The sequence below is a fragment of the Anas acuta genome, chromosome 12 (genome assembly GCF_963932015.1).
Source record: "Anas acuta chromosome 12, bAnaAcu1.1, whole genome shotgun sequence".
NCBI classification, from domain to species: Eukaryota; Metazoa; Chordata; class Aves; order Anseriformes; family Anatidae; genus Anas; species Anas acuta.
The window spans coordinates 21,653,822-21,674,743 of NC_088990.1; the positions used below are offsets into that span (position 1 = coordinate 21,653,822).

Below are 20,922 nucleotides of genomic sequence, written 5' to 3' on the forward strand. Positions count from 1 at the left end.
CAAGAATTCTTCATTGCTATTCAATTCAGCAAGATTTCCTCTTAGATCTTTTCTACCAGAATTCCCTAGAAAACAAAATTCAATTAAGATTAGATGCACTGTTTCAATTTTAAGGCTTATTCAATCTCTAGGCTCAACTCAGTCATTGTCTTTCTACTGAGAATCTTTTTAGTTTTCAAAATATTTTATCATAGTTTCCTAAATACATTCCCAAATTATACTAATTACAGGATGGAAACCAAGCAAGTATAAGATTTTAATAAAACATCCAAAAACACTTCCATGCTGGTAAATTACTCCATCCCAAGTTGTACCACATAGCAGCAATCCAATCAGGCACAGCCCTGTTTCTGTCTTCCCCAGGGCTCTCTTTGCTTCCTGTATGGAGGCAGAACCACTCCCACCACCCATCTGCTTATTAAACACATTCATTAACTCAACATCTGTAGCTTGTTAACACAGCTCCTATCACAATGGCAAGGCAAGTTCTTGTTCTAAACTATGCAAGATTTTAACTTTCTGACTCATTCAATCATTGGCTCAAGCAAATGGTTCAGGCAGAAGAAATACCAATAGACATAGTAAATTCCAGGGTGTCAGTTACTAAAGCAGCTAAACATCAAGGTATCAGGGATGACTTGAAAGATACAAAAGAGGTTGCAAAAATCTACTCATATTATACTGTTTAACTGCATGACATCTAAAATGAGTTGTTGTGGCTTTGTTTTAAATAAAAAACGTGCATGTTTACCCAACTGTTGCAAAAACTTTTGTTAGTAAAAAACAAACCCAAACATGTAATTTTAAAATTAAAAATATAATAAACATTACAATAGATTTTGAGGAAAAAAAAAAAAAAACACTATTAATTTACATAATAAAACCTTACTTTTGAAAGCATCGACAAAGTTGTGTTATTGAAACTTTTTGGAAGGACTACTTTTGGACTGAAAGACTTAATCTGAATACTTAGTAAAAAGATCAGTCAAAAATACATACATGGTCATTTCTGTGATACAGAGTGGGTATAACAGAAGAATGACACCACACATCTCCTACGATATTTAAATAATTCTGAATTACTGAAATAATTGAAAAATTCACTTCCAACCTGCACTTTCTGTTGATGCAATCTGTCTCATTTATGAAAATGAATTTATACGTCTTGGCTGAGTAAATGAAATTGTAGACTAGTAGTGAAAACTTAAGCACATGCTCCCAGGCAAACAGTAGATTGCAAAACTATATTGTTGAAGCAATGAGTTACATATTTTACAAAATAGACATGATAGAATTAATTAATATGCTGCATATCTCAACATCACTTAGTCGTATCAGTCCTTTCTAACTCACACGTAATTCTTTTTGCTTTCTCTATCTGTTGCTTTATTAATGTGCAATATAGCTTATTGAGCTATTGCATGAAAAGATGAACAAAGAGAACATGTGTAAATAAGGACAGACAACTGCCTATTTTTCTTTTGGACTGTCTTTAAAATACATTCACATGTATCTATTAAGACTAAACAACTCTACTGAATATTTTCTTTGACTTCTTTCTCTTTCAGTGCCTCTAGGTTACATCCACATGATTTGCACTGCAAAGTTACCTGTTGCCCACTACCAGTTCAAGAAATAAAATAAGTTTAATTACAAAATATGATCTAAACAACACTATTTGCAGTACCATCAGGGAAGACATTTCTCAAAAGGTGACAGGAGAACATGGCTTCTATCCCACTTCTCACACTATTCAAAATGAAGCTTTCTCCTGCTTATCCAGGAAGGCAGACTAGTTTAAACACTAGTTTTGGGAATCCACAGTTGCACCAGCAGAAAAACTTTGGCCATAAAACAACAAATTAGGACAGCAGGGTCCTTTGATCATTTGTCCAATTCATTTTTCATCAGTTTTCATGTATCCCCTGTGTATCAACCACACTTTCTGAAAAAAGGGGAGCCTGCTTCCCAGTTCTTTCACAGAGGAACAAACACTCTTAGACACCCCTAATTTTCAGATTATGTAGTTATTGATGAATGGGCCTGTTGTGAATGTTCCAGATTATATCAAAAATACAGTGCAACACTGTATGACAGAACATGGATGACAGCAGACTTGTGGTCAGCATACATATAGCAAAAGGAAGATGGAAAAGACAAAGAAATAGCAACAAGTCAAACTGGTTCTGGCTTTCCTAGACTGCTGTATAATATCAGGTACATTTAAATTGAGATTGTAGTGGAATCTGAGTGAGCTGAGGGCAGATTTTTTATGCACATTTAGAACCCATTGTTCTTCATTTTCCAGACACATACTAGACCTGTAAAAGAACTTGAAAGAGCTAAACTGGTTCAATACACCAGGCTTTCTGAAATAAAAACAAAATTCAAACACATACTATGTTTCTGGGGAGGAGCAAAGGTCACAGGCATTGGCGTGTTATTTCCCCTTGTCAGGGAGATGGGGACATTCAGTTCAATGTTTTACCATATCATTCATATTAGAGCTAATGAGTGCTTGGAGCATCTCTGGAGGAGAAAGTAGCCCTTTTAACTTTTTCTTTCATTAGTCTATGAGATTTTAAGAAAAGCATTAGACTTCTTCAATAATCAAATATTTAAACAGAGGAGTGCACAAATATTTTAATAGGTTATTTTATGGTTTTATATTTTATTAAATAATAAATAGCTTAGGCACAATGGTATTCTGTGAATAGTGAAAAATAGTATCTATGAATTTCAAACAACATCTACTTATATGTAAATAATTAAATTATGCATAAGAGAATTGTAGATAATATACTGAGACACCACTCTTGACCTTTTAGATGAATAGCATTTGCTCATAGTGAAATCTGTGAGATCAAGCACAACTAATTAAATTGACTACTTATAAGCCTTCAAAAGGGGGAAGGAGTCAAGTGTATTTAAAATATTATATATATGTACAGTCAACTCTGAAACATTTATATAGTTAGTATGGTCTTGCCAAAAAACACAATTTTGCTTTCTCTCCCCTTTAGACATGTATCACTCAGGCTGTAACAAGTATGTATTTTGGGATAACTGTTTACTCGGTTAGGAAGGCCAAATACTACTAGAAAATCAATTGGGTAGTACCTCAGCTATTCCTATGGATACTGCAGGTGGGAGTTGCTCAGCATATCTGAACACCTTCCTAAGTTTCCCAGGAAGCTGCACGTTTTCCTTGTGCCTTTTTTTTTTTTTCTTTCAGCATGTTGACCATTTGCAGATAGTGCCCTTGGAAATGTCTCAACAAACAAAATGGAGAAAAGCTTGAGACATGGCCTCATGCTCCCATTACAGCCTGATTCACAGTCCTTGCTACCCAGAAAACCCCACAAGGATGAAGTGTCAGTGACACCTCTGTACAGCATTGCATAGCCACTCACTCAGAACTTTGTTTAAATCTGACAGATGCAATTGGGCAACCAAAAAGTATTTTATAGCCAAAAATCCTATCAAAGGCAATGTTAGTTTTGCCTACAGAAGGCTAAGATATTTAGAGTGACAACAGAGTGTGAAACAGAGTTACAATTGATTATGCAAGTGCCGGGTCCTGCACCTGGGGCACAACAACCCCAAACAGCGCTACAGGCTGGGAGATGAGTGGTTAGAAAGCTGCCTGGCAGAGAAGGACCTGGGAGTATTGGTTGATAGTCGGCTGAATATGAGCCAACTGTGTGCTCAGGTGGCCAAGAAGGCCAACAGCATCCTGGCTTGTATAAGAAGCAGTGTGGCCAGCAGGGCTACGAAAGTGATTGTTCCCCTGTACTCGGCTCTTGTGAAGCTGCACCTTGATTACTGCGTTCAGTTTTGGGCCCTTTGCTACAAAAAGGACATGGAGGTGCTTGAGAGAGTCCAGAGAAGGGCAATGAAGCTGGTGAGGGGTTTGGAGAATAAGTCTCACGAGGAGCAGCTGAGGGAGCTGGGATTGTTCAGCCTGGAGAAGAGGAGGCTCAGGGGTGACCTTATTGCTCTCTACAGGTACCTCAAAGGAGGCTGTAGTGAGGTGGGGGTTGGTCTGTTCTCCCACATGCCTGGTGACAGGACAAGGGGGAATGGGCTTAAGTTGTGCCACGGGAGGTTTAGGATGGATATTAGGAGGAACTTGTTTACGAAAAGGGCTGTTAGGCATTGGAATAGGCTGCCCAGGGAAGTGGTTGAATCACTATCCCTGTAGGTCTTTAAAAGATGTTTACATGTAGAGCTTAGAGATATGGTTTAGTGAAGGACTTGTTGTGTTAGGTCAGAGGTTGGACTAGATGACCTTGGAGGTATCTTCCAACCTAGATGATTTTGTGATTCTATGAAATAAGAGATCGTCAATGGAAAAAGAACGAAATAATATACAAGAGAAGTGTAAGAAACTGATTCACTGTGGCTTATGACTTAAAGAAACAGGCATATCTTATGCTGCACAGAGGTAGGGATGGTTGATTTAAATGGGAGAGCACAAGAAGCCTAGTACAATAACAGAAGCATAGTATAATATGAGATGAAACAGCTACACTTCAGAAAATGCACCATGTATCACCAAGGTTATTTACAGCAATTTAATCACAGATACATCTCGATGTGCCCTTTTAAGCTTGATACCTTTCAAGATTCTGCAGAAACATTCATCCCAGTACAAACTAGCAGCAAGTGGTTTGTGCAGAAATCCTGAACCAATAGCTCAGAACCTTCAGCAGCATCTCCCGTAGCTCATTTCCATCCTTATTATTTACTAACACAGCAAGTACATGACAAAATACACAGGTCTGATATGATTGCTTTTATATGCAAAACTCCACAGCACTCTGAAGAGAGCTAAGGTAGGAGCATGCTTCTGCTATAGAATCTTCCTGTTTCCCCATCTCCTTCTGTATTAATAAATCCAGTCTTGAAATACTTAATTTCTGTGCTGGGTAGGAAAACATGACAGGCTTGACAGGAAGTGCTCCATCAAGATTGCCTTTAAAAACAGATGAGCAAAAATTCAGTTGAAATAAAGCTGTTTTGGTACAGTAGCAAGTGGACAAACATACTGAGACGTGAATTCCAGTGGTCTACAGCTAATTTGGCTTGTCAGTCCCTAAAACAGACTCTGTCTTAAGCCTGTCCCAGCTATTTTCATAGAATCATAGAATATCCTGAGTTGGAAGGGACCCTTAAGGATCATCAAGTCCAACTCTTGACACCGCACAGGTCTACCCCTTTTGATCTAAGGCCTCAGTTCTACACTTCAGGTTTCTTTCTTATGGACTGATTCCATAGCTACAGTCTATTTTTGTTTTCATTAATTTGCTTACAAGAATTATTTATATTTTGCTGAAGAATTTCTTAAAATTAGGCTAATTTACCTTTTTTTCAGTCTTCAACCTTGATCCATACATACTCTAAGTAGACTACAAAAATATTCATTAAAAAGTTTTCCATTTAATGCATCAATCACTGAAGGATACCTTACTGTTCAATATAATCAGAAATGCAAGTACTGTACTTCCAAATATACTGCTTTTTGCCCTATGTCTCCACCAGCGGTAGCCATCTGAATAAGGACAAGGCAAGGGCATAGCTAGAACAAGCCTCTGAACCCTCTTACAGAGCTTCTGCTCTAAATCAGAACTATTATTTCTTTGAGATGCAAGATTTCGTTACATCACAGTCATTCACCAAAACAGGTTTTTATACATAAGCTTCCCAATAAGCAATAGTAATAGCCATATTTATTGAACTGATGTTCCAGCTACTCACAATCTTTTGCCACTAGGGCACCACTTGACTCACTGCTTAACAGGTCTCTTGAACTTCCTTCCTGGAATACCCAGTGGGACAGCATCCTATGCAGAGCTGTCTGACACACAGAGGTTTGCACCACAGTTATAGGACTTCTCAACTTTGGTATTTTTTGTCTTGCCTTTGTATCTAAAAATTCCCCTTCTTTGCAAACAGGGTTGTGACACGACACACAGCCATCCCTGTGTTTAAGGGTCTAACCAGGAATCTCTGAAGCCCCGACAAGAAAAGTCTGGATTTTTGGAGCAAAGACGCATAACTAGAGAATCCCCAAACCTCTGTATCATTTTTATCTCATCTTATGCATAGTGATTGTTCAATCTATCTGCAGATGAGAAAAATGCAGTTGCTGAATGACAAGGCATGCAGTGCTTGCTCCAGGTGCTCACCAGGACACAGCAGTACTCATCTGGCTGACATTGAGAAGACATTGCAGAAGAGAAAAAGCAAAGATAGATAACAGGGTTTAGCAGAACTGCTGCTGGCAATAGAGTAGGGAGGATACAACTAAAGGGAGGATGGCACACGTAGAAAGGTGGAATTAGCTGTGCAGGAGTTCTGGAGTCATGTCCCACAGCATGCAGCTATGCTGCAATAAGAGTGCATACTGATCAGGTAGAAAAGTGGATGATGAGTGACACAATTATATAACCAAAAATTGTGCAGGGCTTATGGGCCCACGCTGAGCTTATTGGTATGAAAGGATTTAATGTACAAATCTGAACAAGCATTTAATGAGTGCTGTAAGCAAATTTCCTAAAGAATAAACAGGAATAGAGATCATTTCTTTTGATACTCTTGAGCAGACAGGGCTGTGCTGCTGGTGATTTGCCAACCCTTCAGCCTTGGATGAACATGAAAAGGATTCACATAAAGAAGAAAACAATGGTACTACAAGATATGCTGAGAATACAAATATTTATATATAGTATGCATTCACCTGTACAGTATTACCTACCTATAAAGTAATTTTCTTACAATACATCACCTAAAGGTAATTTATGACACTACCTTTTAGAGGGCAGTGTCACTTAAATGATGTGGCACTGTAACAGTTTAGAACTGTCCGTGTACTGTATTAATTACCAATATAAAGCTCTGATTCCCACTGTGATCTATTTGATATGGTCAAATAATGAATATGTAATTCTGCAGACACCTCATATTGCAAGAAGTCTAATGCTGATTTGATGCATTCTAATGGTTTCATACATGTGTCAGTAGAGCATAGCCTGAAAAACAGTATTAAATTTATTAAAACTTAGTAAAATTTTGCTTGTAGGACAGATCTGTTGCAGCATTGGACAATGGGCTCTGAGCTGAAACTCCTCACTAATACATTTGAAGAAGCTATTAAATATGCCATGCTGACAGTCTGTGAATTCATCAATTACATGTTTTCTTTTTTAGTATTTTTAGGCTTAGTGTAGTCAGTATGACAACACAGAACATACATTTAGATGCAACATAATTAACTGAAGACATGCTGTTGTGCAAGAAGGATGTCAGTTGACCTAGCTTTAACCTCTCATGCCTTTGAAGGCTAAATTTGTTCTGTGAAATTTGTTGAAGGCACAGCATTGTAATCATGCTTGACTTGGAAATTAGCCAGATATCCTCTACAACTTCACGGCAATTTAGAATAAAAATGTGCCCCAATTTCACATGACTGAATAGCAGTACAAGGTTTATACCTTTTCAAATCACTATCAAGGAGAAGCATTATTCCTTTAAGCAAATGAAGCTTACATTTTTCTCCATCCTACAATGGTCCTAATTGAAAAGAAAGGTCTCCTAAACCCTTTGTTTTATATTTTTTCTATATGAATACTATGTGTTACTACTTTCTTCAAGACAGAGCAACAACAAAGAAAACTCAGAAGACAGTCAACATCCAGTATGAATGATTCATGACTCATCCATAAACCACAATAACAACAAATAAGGATATACTGTTCATATGCATCATTAGAATATTTTTCCAACAAATTTTAAAGAAATCAGAGCTCATCCACTTGTACAGAGATGGACTACCAGATTAGTTGCCAGGAAGCAAATTTTAAAAGATTTTTACCACAAAAATTACCATTTACTAAAATACTGACAAGATAATCTTTTTTCTAGCAACGTCATTTAAATTAATTTTAAACTCATTTGCTTAGTTCACCACAAGGTGATGTGATACTGCACTGATTGCAAAACTGGTGAATAACCCAGTCTATTATATCAAAATATCTCCAGAAATCTAAACCCAGTTATTAGTGTATAAAACTATTGAGATCCTTGTTGAACATCTGCCCATTTGCACTATCTGCAATAAAAGTTTCTAGGTTGCAAAAACATAACTCTGTAAGTCTCTTTAGGTCTACCATTATCTTTGCTAGAGCTGTTTCAGATGGCTGCTCTTGGAGTTAAGAGCTTCGATAGCAAGCACACAAGGAATCCTACAAAGTTTGAAACCTTAAAACTGAAAAAAAAAAAGGGGGGGGGGGGGGAAGGATTGGAAAGTGAACTACATTTCATAATTTAATTGATTTTATATTTAAAAAAAATAATGAAATCTGAAAACAACTAGAGAAGGTAGAATAAAACTTTCTTTCCCATTGGATCATTTCTGAAGTCATGGTTGCAGTTAACTCAGTTAACTAAGAAAAGTTGCAGAAAATTGTTGTCCTGTCCCTTTTGATTCACAGGACGTTCTCTCAGGCTCCTCTGAGATCACTGGCTGCTCCTCACCGACACCTCTCTGCTTTAGTTGCAGGCATACTTCTCCCCAGTGTGATTCCATTACCTGCCAAAAACCGTCATCTCTCAATCCTGTTGTCTCAAGAAGGGGAAAGCATCTACCTATTTATAGAGGATCCAGCCATTTATTGAATGAATACAACATAATTGAGAGCAAATCAGATACAATATGCCAAAGGAAGCGAGATGTAAGATGATCTTGGATGAGATGCAGACTGCTTTACAGAAATTTACTAATTGAGAAGCTAAATGATGCTTTCAGAAAGATGGTAAGGTATTCCTGGATATTTTTTCTAATCACATTAATAAACTAACAAAATTCCAGCCTGAAAGTATCTCAAAGGGCTTTAAATGTACTTTGTAAAGTAAAGCCAGGTGGTGTATGAGTAATTAACTAAACATTTGTTTCCATAATAAGAAATTAAATGCTCCACACAGAAGTCCAAGAAAACAAATTTAATTTTATCATCATAACTATGTACACATTACAGCATGGTTGCTTATTTTGTTCAAATATTTTTAAAATCTTCCAGTTTTATTTTCCTTAGAGAAAAGGAGGGGAAAGTGTAACAGAAGAAAGAAAAAGCGGTACCTGGAATAAGAAAATAAAGAATGTAAATGAAGGAAGAAAATGCATTAAAAAGTCCTCAAAATACATCATGAGCAGGGAGAGGAACAGATAAGGAAGCAACACCGCTACTATGTCTCCTACTTTATTCTGTAAACCTCAGTAAGACATCTGTGCCCTATCTCCTTATGCTCTGAGATATCAACAGAAAGAGAGACATTTTTTAGACTCAGTGAGAGTGGCTTACAAGTGAGACAGCGAGATTGGCTCCAAGGCTGGGCAGCTTTGCTTCACTTTTTGTTTCTTTCTCTTTTTTTTTTTTTTTCCTTTTTTTTCCCTTCTGTGTGTGGGGGGGGGGGGCATAACTTTCTCCTGCATTTCATGGGTTTACAGCATTTTAAAGAAGTAATTGGCGGCTGGACAGGTGGAAAGAAAAGATAAAAGCTTATTGCTTACAAGTTACTCAATCTATCAAGAAAAATCACTTCCATACCAAAAACAAACAAACAAAAAAAACTGACTGAAATATTGGACCTCAAGCTCAATTAGCAAGACCCATTCCCATGTATAGCTCTCTATAATGATGTGCCATCTACCTCTCAAGCTCACTTTCTAATTCAAACTATTCATTTAGCATGCACATCCACCATAAGCACATGCAGTGTTAATGATTTTCCAGCATTGCTAATGTCTGGGTGCCTATTCAACATATGCAGTGCTAGAGCATCTACCAGTTAACTTGTTTCTACCAGGTACTATTAAAAGTGTCCACAATTTCTGTCGGTTTTCCCTCTATTTCAACAAATAGTTTTGATTTATTTTTTTTAAAGGTAAGTATAAAAGCACATCATTCTTGTCATTTCTTGATACTTGTATTTAATCATTAAGACAATGCTTTCTAAGATTCCTAGCAAGGAAAGCAATCTCCCAGGTTTTGTTCTTTATCAGAAAACACAAAAGTCTGATAAAGAAAATTGGGAAGTAGACTGTCTTTAGAAGGAGGTTCTGGTTTTGCTAGAGAAAAATGATTGCTAAGTAGCAAAGCCAGAAACAACAGGTATTTTGTCTATGATGGTAATGGGATTTAGACAAGACCTGTTCTGTTTCTAAGCTGAAAAATGATTTTTTTCTTAAAGTTCTTCTCCTTCCTTCAACTATATCAACGAATTTAATAGAAGACATCACCCCTCCATAGAAACTTTACCAAACTATGCAAGGACAGAAGGAAACGAAAGCATAGCACTAGTTAATTCCTGGAAGCAAATTTGCAGCACTAAATACTTCAGGCAGCAACTTCCTTGAGTACACGACACAGTCAGGAGACTGCCCTAGTACCATAGTCCTGGTTATCCCTACATTACAGTGGGATGACAGAGCATTGAGCACTGGCCTAATGCACCCTCCAGCATGAAACTAAAATTTCAAGCAAACTACAAACCTGTTGACACAAAATGTTCGTAAAAAAAATTCCTGGAATTTGATTGTGGTTTAATTTAATAGACATAGCTGACTTCAAAAGCTTAGTATTCAAAAGTTTAAGAATATTAGGTTTAGATTTAGTCATATTAAGTCATTGTCATAAATCCATTTTATATGACTAACCCTCTGTGACTTCAAAGTGCATAGATTTTCCATTTTTGCTAGGTGTGATTCCCTTTCACAGACAAAACTGAAGCAAAGAGACATAGTAACTTGCCCAGAGTAACACAATAACCTTTGCAACTGCTGGACAGTGCCTTCAGCACAAAAATCCTTCCCCATAGACATGTTGCTCTGTTCCCAAGTACAATTATGAAGGAAGAAAAGCCACAACTATATTGAGGTTACATCTTCATTTTTAATTTTTAACTTATTTATTGTAATTTACCCCCTAATATGCTCATTAATACATAATAAATACACTTTTATAAAGTTAATGATACCTTTATTCCTGTCACATCCTGTTCCTTCACTACAGCAATAAGTTGACCTGTTGTCCCCAAAACACAAAAACCCAGCAAGCACATGGGGTTGTATTGTGTAGATGTGCTGAAGTCACAGAGTGTCTTAGACAGGCCTTAGACAGGCCTATTATTAACAATTAGCCACTTATTGTAAATTCTAGCTGACACATCTCATTAAATATAGGCCAAAACAGACTTTGGCGATCGAACTTCATTTTTAATAGCTTTTCCCAGCATTCTGCCAATTGTTGTCAGGAAGCTGAAAATTACTCCTACCACTAGGATGCCCACTTTATTCTTGCTGACTGCTGAGAAATTTCAAAAGGCTGCCCTGCCTCCTCTGTGCCTGATAAAGAGTAAAAACCAACCATGTGCTTATGATGGTGATAGGCTTTTAAAAACCTCTCAGCAGTCAGCATGAAGAGAAGAGGAGTAGGGGGTAAAAGGAAAAATATTTTCCATTGTTGTTTCTTCTACATGAGAGCCCAGAGTGGTTTATGACATTGACTGCCCCCTTCTAACACCCAATTTGATGTGAAGAAGTGGGACTGAAGAGCTGGTCTAGTATCCAGAAGCTAAATGGCAACTTACTGTTGAAATGCCTGCAATTACAGTCCACCCCCATAACCAACCAAAAAAAGCTAACTTTTCATAAATCTCAAAGTTACACAAATATGCTTTTTTAAACCTTTTTTTTTTTTTTTTTTTTTTTTTTTTGTGGGAAACTTGGGAGGGGAAAGTAAAGGGAAAAAAACAAAAACAAACAAACAAAAAAAAAACCAGAGATTCTGTCTGTGTTCAAATGGAAGCAAGTGCCTACAGAGAAACTTAACTTACCTAGAGGAGTCCTCTATGAATATCTTAAGATCTCACTACCCAAAGATAATTATTTTAGCTCCAGTAGTCTCCTCATTTTAAATGTTTACAACCTCTCCTGTATATCACTAGGTCCCATCTGCAAACCTTTATAAATAAACTTATTAGTCAAAATATTAAACATTTGTGCATCAAACAATTTTAATTGCATTTTTATTGAATCAGTTCAAATTCAATCAAGATTGCATGAGGACTGACTTAAAAGACAGTTAAGAGCATGAATTAAAAAACAATGTTAAAATGAGTAAGTACCAGAACCTAATCTGATTACCTTGGAAAAACCCTCATGCTGGGATACATTCAGCAATTATTTTTATAGGCTACATTTCAGCAGACCCTATGGCATTGCAGAATATAACATTTCAAGAAAAAGCATTTCTTCGACTACATACTTGTATGTACATACTTTGACTACATACCACACTACATAAAGAGTCATATAATCATATTTTATTTGTCAAGTTCTTCAAGTTCCTTCTTTTACCTGTTTGGTTTTTTTGTTTGTTTGTTTTTTCCCCAAAAAACCTTCCAGGGATCTGCACAATCTGGGACTGCACAATCTCTACAGGCAATGCCTGGTCCAATGCCTAGTTGTCCTCAAAGTGAAAATGTTTTTGCTTACATCCATTTAGAATCCCTCTGTTTCAACTTTTAACTTAGGAAGATATGTGTTATTCACCTGAAAACAGGCTGATGAAGCAGGTAAATATCCAGATAGTCCATCATTACAGAGATGCTGACTCAAATAGACTACAGCCATGATTCTGCACAAGTTATTGAAGTCTATAATTCAGTTCCAATACCCTCTACCTCTCATTCTTTGTAGTTTGTAATGATGGTCTGAAAAAGTCTCCTGTCTGGCAAATAACTTAGTGATCCCTATCCAACTTGTCTTCTAAATGTGCTATTCTGACTCATTTTCAAATACATTCAGAGAGTACAGCTTCTTTGGGTGATATACTGTCCCATTTGTCTGTTCAAGAAAACACTCTTGGCAAACACTTTTGGATCTACATAAAAAAATAAATAAATAAATAAACAGCATTAATAAATGTTGTTTTTCCAGTCAGGATGCTAACACTTCTAAAATAATTCTTCAGAGAGAAAACAAAATTTAGCCATTATCAAACCAGTTCTCTGAATAGAGAAATTAGGAATAAAGCTTTGGAGGTCTTACACATTTTACTTTATAAGTATTCAGGTGTGAAAGCAGAGTCACTGAACCAGGTTCCCATAGCCTTGCTTCAGCCAAGACCTTTTAATAACCTGTTTAATTTTAACAAGGTAAATGTGAACTTCTCATGGGAAACTTTCTGTAAAAATATTCTCCAACAGTCTAATGAAACCATCTTTCCCATCTAAACAGAAAAGAGTATCATCAGGAAATCCGCAACAGAGGTTGGTTACTACAGGATTTCCAAGTTTTCTCTGGCATCTTTTACCCATAAAGACTACTGTCTTTTAATTGACATTTTGGTGTCCGAGTTCAAACACTGTCCTCACTCCATTTCTTGCTCATCTTGCTCAAGATGAGCATCATGCTCATCAAGACTGCCATGAATAGATTCTGTCCATGTGCACTTCAATCAAACAATCAACCAATAAATAAATAAATAAATAAACAGTGTCATTAAATTAGTTTCTTGTAATAAAGGTTCAGGATACTGCTACATTTGATTCTCAGCTTAAGAACAAAAAGCGCTACAACTAGCAAAGACATATGCAGTCACACAATGAGAATTCTAATGTCCCGCCAATATGAGATGTTCTTTACTTTTCTTGTTGTTTTTTTTTTCTATACCTGTTCCAAAACAGAGACCTAGAGATCTTTTCTTTCTTTCTTTTTCAGCAACATATATTATGAGGAAAAATTAGTCCTTCAGTTTGACTTGTCCTTATAACAATGGTCCCACACACCCTGTCTGGTGTGTGTAATCATCTCTACCAATAGCTTCTTTTATGCATCTGCACAGGAGGCAATGATAGGCTGCTGAGGAGGCAGCAAAGTGGTATAAAGCAGTATATACTCACAGCAGCTGGGGAACCCCAACACTCTACCTTAAGAAAATGATGAAAAACAATACTGTAAATCCAGTTTGCTTCCCTGTATTTAGTTGGATTCTGGAAAATAAGACTCCTGAAGTGAGCCACGATTTTTTAAAATATTTTTTTCAAAGAAAAACTGTCTAATCCTACTGGAAAACATTCTGTGATATGGAAAGAATCTTATATCCTCCAATCTGATTCACATGGACCATTTAGGTAATTAACTAAAGCTGTTCTAAAGCAAGGTAAAGGGGGAATATCAGAAAAGGAAGCCATGTAGATCTTCACGAGTATAGCAGCTACTTCATGCCTCCTACAATCACCAGAGGAGACATTATAGGAATTATGATCAGGGTAGAAGCTGGGCGCAGCTCAGGGGATGAAAGAAACCTGCCTTTTCAACATCATGGTGAGCTTTGGAAAAGAAGGAAGGCCATATTCACCTTTCCTGTTACAGGAGATGGCTCCCTATCTAAAGACCTTCCCCTGTCTCCCTGAAGATCTACTGTATGTGAACTGGGCTAAGTCACCACCATATTCCCCCCCCCAAAAAAACAATCTGGAAGATAGCTGAAGCAGGATGGTACTCTCTCTTAGAGAACAGTCCATTTTTTCTGTTATTATTTCAACTTTAAAGATCTACTCACTGCTTCAAAATGACTTCCTGGTCCCAGTTACCAAACAGACTACTGACACACTTACAAGAAATGATTGCCATCCACAGTCTACAGGAAGCCTCATGGGCAAGGAGTAACAGCTGAACTGAATTTGAAAATAAGAACTCTAAATGGCTATATTCTTGATGGGATGATGGTTGGGGTCAGGCCAAGTTGATAGAACTGTAAGGATCTTCAAATCAAGCACTAATTAACAGAAGTCATGTATAGTACTGTTTTCCTCAATATTATAAAGGTCTTACTGAGCCTTGCAAAGCTCCATCAGCACAGCCCTGTATGTGGTATTGTTGTCTGAACAATGAAGTGAACTAAGGCTTCTAATTTCGTGCCTAACTTCTTTCAGAGAAAGAATGAGATTGGTGCCAAAAAGAAGTCAGTACATCTCCAGTCAAACAAAACCCTTAAAGTCATGATTAGAATCCAGTCACTTGTGTTTAAAGTTATTAATGTGTTGCTGGGTGAAGGCACAGTGACCCCTTTTTTTTTTGGACAGCTATCTAGTAAAATCCTATAAATGAACAGCGGTTTCTGAGAACTGAAAGTTTATTTAATGATGAACTTCAAAATGATGATTTCTTCTTTCTCTGCAGCAACAAGCATTGTTTTGGAAAGTGTCCCTCTTCCTTGCTTGAAATTGTCTCTTCAGAGGACAGACAGCCTGGATTCACCTGTCTAGACTCAAAATCTTGTAATACCAGGAGATATACCATCAGGAACTCTAACAATAAGCTATTATCAAACAGGGGTGTGAGTAAATTAACAAATTTTTCTAAAGATCTATAATAAAAAAGGAAAAAAGAGTGTCAGTTCAGGAACCTGGCCAAAGTGCTTTCTTTCAAATCTTGTTAAATAAATTAACAGATTTTTCAGAACTTTGTGATGAACCTTTCTAATTTTCCTATAGTCTTTTAAGTCCTTATCAACAGAACTCATTTACCTATACTGACTAAAATATTTTGTTGTTTAAATATATATATATACATATTTGTGCATGTGATTTTTACCATTTCTTCAAATACGAAGAAATAAAAGTAGTTGAAGAGATGGTTCTTTAAGAGAGTAACTCCACTGATTTACAGCAGGACTTTTGCACTTAATATCTCCCATAAATTATCAAACTATAATCAAATAAAATTATTGCTGCATCCTGTATGTTAAGAACAAGAAATTAATGCATATATATAATCAGTTTGAAACTTTGTTTCCAGATATTTTGGCACCTAGGTGCACTGGAGGACTCAGGTCCTTTACACTTCTGGCAATGTCATCCCTTTCTTCTGTGCTTAGGCTAATGTTGAATTTCATGTCTTCAATCACTCGGGAGTGGAAGTAATCCCTTTGGAAAACACAACGGGTGTTAGGGATCATTCCTTCATTTCTCCATAAGGAGAGAGAGTGAAAGTTTGCCAAGTCTACACATTAACTATGATGTATTTCAAATTGAAAGCCGTAAGTCTTCCTCTGTGTACAATTTAGCAACTTTTGGAAAGGAATACACCTTGCAGTGAGAAATGTAGTAACCAATTACAAGGAAAATTGCTACAAAGTCATCCAAAAAAAAAAAAATTACTCTTTTTTATACATTTTAATAAATATGTCCAAAATCTCTAAAATCCCATGTCCAGCAGCATAACACTACGGGTTTGTACAATAAAGTTGAGAAGGGGCAAATAACTTAATAGATTTGGATCCTCAACTCCTAGTAAACCAAGAACAATAACAGACAGCTTAAAAGCTGTCCATTTGCTGTCTTCCATGGTGCTGAACTCATACTTGCATTACTAATTCTGTTGTGTGCTACCAATAAAATACACAGAAATTAATCCTCCCTTATTTGCCTGACTCAAAGCAGATTCAGTCCTTGTCATGGGAGGCACTAATCGCTCATCATTACTGATGTCAATTTATCCTCACTCAGTTACATGAAATGTAATATAATCTCATTAATGTTCTAAGACATGAACCTGTTGAAGCCCTGTGTCAACTTTCTTGGAGAGGAAAAGAAAGCAACATAATTTTTTCATTTTAACCTTGGTTTCATGCAGTAATTGTTCAGAATAAATTAGCATTTTACCATTTTCTCTCTGAATCTGTGCCCTCACTTTATATTGGGCCACTCACAGATAAGACTTGCTGAGCAAACAGGTTCAAAGTCTCTTACTCAAAATCTTGGTGAACAAAATCATCTTTGTAAAATGATAATTCAGAATGGTTTCATTATTTTGATTAAAAAAAAATAAATCTATGTGTAAACATGTGATCTCCTTCTAAATATCCATTGATATATATCTGATAGATTTGTAATTACACTGTGAAATGTATTGAAAATTCTATCACAAGTTTGATTTCAAACAAATCAAAGGTAGGTCCACCTCATTTCCTGTTTCCTCAAGGAAATGTAGTATGCATTCTTTGTAAGACAGCCAAGAAAAAACATCTCTTCCTTTATGAGTATATACTTAGCTTTCATTAGCATGTAAAACACTGAATTATCAATGGGATTTTCCTATTTTATTACACTGCAGATGAAATTTGGGTTTTTCATTTCCTAAAATAAAAACCTAACTCTTTTCCTCATAAATTGAATGGTGATATATTATGTACAAATAATACTTTGAGAAACTGGAAATAGAATACATTTGTCCTCTGAGCATGGTTGGGTGTATGAAAAGAGGCAGAGAATCTTAAGAGAATCAACAGTACACACTTCAAAAAGATGGATGAATATAAGGAACATATTCACACATACGATGTGAAGTCTCGTTACTAAACAAAGTAAATTAATGGCCAATTACTGACAGTTGTAGTCTGCACAGAAGCTCATTGTACCAACACAGAAGGGCAACCCTTTGTGTGTTACTGGCTTCTAACAGTCTAAAGAATTTATAGGAAGGGAAAAAGATGTACTAAACGAAGAAGATGATAGACTTACTAAAACCAGTGAATGTTAGCAAAAATGTAGATGAAGTGAGACATGTCAGTCATTACTTACATGCCTTCAGTAATTGAGATAAGCCAGCAAATAAGCTATGAAGACTGTGGGGCTGGAACAGGACTTTAGTTTCTCATGTTTTTCTGTCAGCATCTGGATGCTACAAATATTTCAATATGCAACTAAATTGTCATGTTATATTAGTAAGGAGGGCCAGATTTATCAAACCTTTGCCAAGATAGGATCATACATACCACATAAATAATAAAATTAAAAGATTCCTCTGAATGCTGAAATTTCTTTGGCATTGCCACTTGTCACAGACAGTATTATTCTGATTATGAGTTACTGTATTTATGCATTGTATTTATCAATACAGATGAAGGCATTCTGCCAATTGCCTTAGATTTTGTTATGAGAATAACAGCACTTAGCAACAGTAATGGGGAACAAAAAGTCATCTCACTCAATTCCTAAGAAGGATCATATTTATCATTTAAAAATTGACACACAAAAAAGTTAGTTTCCTTTATAAATATGATGGAAAAAAAAAAAAAAACATTCAAGAACTGAACAATTCAGCCCTTTATTTAACAAGAAAGAGACTGTCAGATTCATTGAATCCACAACACTTATATAATTTAAGATTCTTTTCTGCAAGAATGACCTACAAAATTTTCTTTCTACCTTATCTACTTTTTAAAGTTTTTCATCATCTTTCTTTCCTACACTACTTAATTGTAGCCTGAATTGTTAATATATATACTGTAAAACAGATTATATTATATAAACCTGTGTTTATTTCAGCCACATTCTGCATATAAATTTCAATGACATCATAACCAACTACAACACTTCCAACTTTTTTAATATCTGTAGCTTAAGTTCAGATTTTTGACAAAAGCAAATATAACAAGTTTTCCACTGATCTCACCAACATACTACTAAGACCAGCCAGTACCAGTTGTCACACCTAAGAGATTTTCAGTTTTGTGGTGGCATCTCAGTTCAGTAATTATCACAAGACATACTAATAATACCATAGGTCTTTCAAAGTTTCACTCTCCGCATTTTTAGAGCAATGCAGTCCTAAGAAACTGCACCTCCTCTTGGCATTTATAAAGACAATTTAGCTAAATTGCTGTCCAAGATCACATAAAAATGCCTTGCAGTTAGAGTTAGAGAGAGGGAGAGAGAGACTGTAATAATTTAGAAGTGTCCAGTAACAGCCAATGAAAAAAGCTATCAGACTTTAAAAAAAAATTAAAAAAAAAAATAAAAATCACTTTCTTATGTTCACAGGGGACATAACTAAAATCCATCTTTTACTTACAGAAGTATGTTTGTTTGCTTAGGTTTTTATTAGTTCCTTGTTAGAACAGGCTCCATATAGAATTTTTATTACTACTAGATGAAAGCAGGTTCAAAGTGAAACTTGACTTTGCATCTATCTTTCAAGATATGCTATGCATAATACACACTAAAAGCTTCACCTAGTTTGGCCTCATTATATCTTTCTTAATTGAGTCTTAATAAAAAGGACAATGTTTTAGTGTGATGTGTATTAACTGGTTTTCAAGAAGAGAGGCTAGAAGCAGTACAGACATCTCAATTAGGGATTCATTGCAAGATAAACACAAAATTCAGGCCTCTTCTCATTGCCAAAAGATTGACTTCGAGCTTGAAAACCAAGTCTCTAGATCTATTTTACATGTAGGTAGTAAGGCAAAAATATTTCTAGAGTAGATTGATTTAACACTGCTGAAAACTAAAGTAGGACTACATCTTGAGCATGTGAAAGGCTGTCACAGACAGAAAGCTTAATTTATCAATTTGCCAGTTTCTCAGGGGAGGCCATTAATGACAACAGCATGAGACTGCCTTTTAGCAGGATTCATTGGACTTATTTTCCTAACTTAAGAAAAATTATAACTTTTTCCCCATAAAACACCAGATCTGTCAGACATGCAGAAGGATGACAGGAAACAGCACAAAGCACAAAGAGCACCATCTATTCATCTCACAGTTTCCTGCTTATATTCAGAACTCATTCTGAGTTCCATAAAGAACATTAAAGTACATTAAAGAAAAAAAAAAAAAAAGAGAGAGAGAAATAAAAACAAGACTACAAAATGTTAACAATTATTTTGCATGTAATAAGAAATAGTGTCTTTTAAACAGCATGGCTTTGCTTACGTTTTCAGATGCACAAGCAGAAGCACACAGCAGTAACTTATCATGAATGAGTCAGTAACTACTTTCTGTAAGTATCATGGGGAGTGTCCTAGCAGCACCCATTCTACTCAGTTCAAGTTTCTTAAAATACAAAAAAAAAATCTTCAGTGACAGCCCATGATGCCTTCGAGATAATTACAGAAATCTGTGCTGCATGACCAGAAGAAAAACATGTTTTATATATGTATATCATCTATATCTATATCTGTATCTATATCTCCAACCCGGAAAAATACATAAAAATATGCATGAGTCTTTGTCCCACTGACTCAAAGTAAGTTTCAGTTTATCTGCATCTCTAATAAATGGTCAGACATATGAAATAAACTAAATGTATGTAGAGCCCGTATGACCACCACCACTAGTCACCATTGATTCTGTTCCACCACAAAAGCCATTAAAACACTTAATGAGGAATACTGTCAGAGATGATAAACTTTACAATGATTTACGTATAGTTTTCTGCCTTTAGATATTTGTAAAGGTGCTTAAACATTGTCAGAATTCATAGACTGTTAAACTACGTTTTTATTAAAGCATCTACTTAGTTGCCCTAGGTTCCAGCAGAGCTACTGTTCCCAATGAGAATGGATGAGCTGAGCTTCCCTTCAGGCACTCCTAAGGAAGCTTTCTTTTCAGCTTTGCACATCTACAGACTTATCAAGTTGCACAATCTTATCTCAGACAAATTGGTCACTGAGCAAGCAGTACTGTACTTTTTCTCCATTGTCAAGCTTGCAATGTTGCTGCTCTCCCACCCAATGACCGCTGCCCTTGGATGCACAACAGGGTCAGAAAAAGACAGACTGATACTGACGTACTGGAAGAAGAGAAAACTAAAGTTTTCTTTGCCTGTAGGGATAAAAGGGCTGACAAAGGAAGAAGGCAATGATGCACTTCCTCGGATTTCACCCCCTTCTCAGGTGACATGATGAAATGAAGTTGCATACCCATGTTTAAACTGTTACCATTTCAAAGGACTCACTGTGTTCTTCCAACTATTGCTACCACTATGAAAGGTGAAGAAAAAGGATACTGTCACCTAGGATATAATGATCCTCTTTTACCAGGAAACTCACCAGTGGTTTTAGTAAAAAT

At 36.2% G+C, this 20,922-nt stretch overlaps 1 long non-coding RNA gene across 2 annotated transcripts; it reads right to left on the minus strand.

Annotated features, from left to right (window-relative positions):
- Positions 1-4: 4 nt before the first annotated feature.
- Positions 5-13,880, minus strand: LOC137863254 (uncharacterized). 2 transcript variants are annotated; one of them, XR_011100778.1, is made up of 4 exons: positions 13,736-13,880; positions 12,614-12,944; positions 11,896-12,021; positions 5-65 (listed from the first exon to the last, which is right to left on the minus strand). It is a non-coding gene; the product is annotated as an uncharacterized lncRNA (long non-coding RNA). The 2 variants fall into 2 exon arrangements; XR_011100779.1 differs by lacking the exon at positions 12,614-12,944.
- Between the last annotated feature and the right edge of the window lie 7,042 nt (positions 13,881-20,922).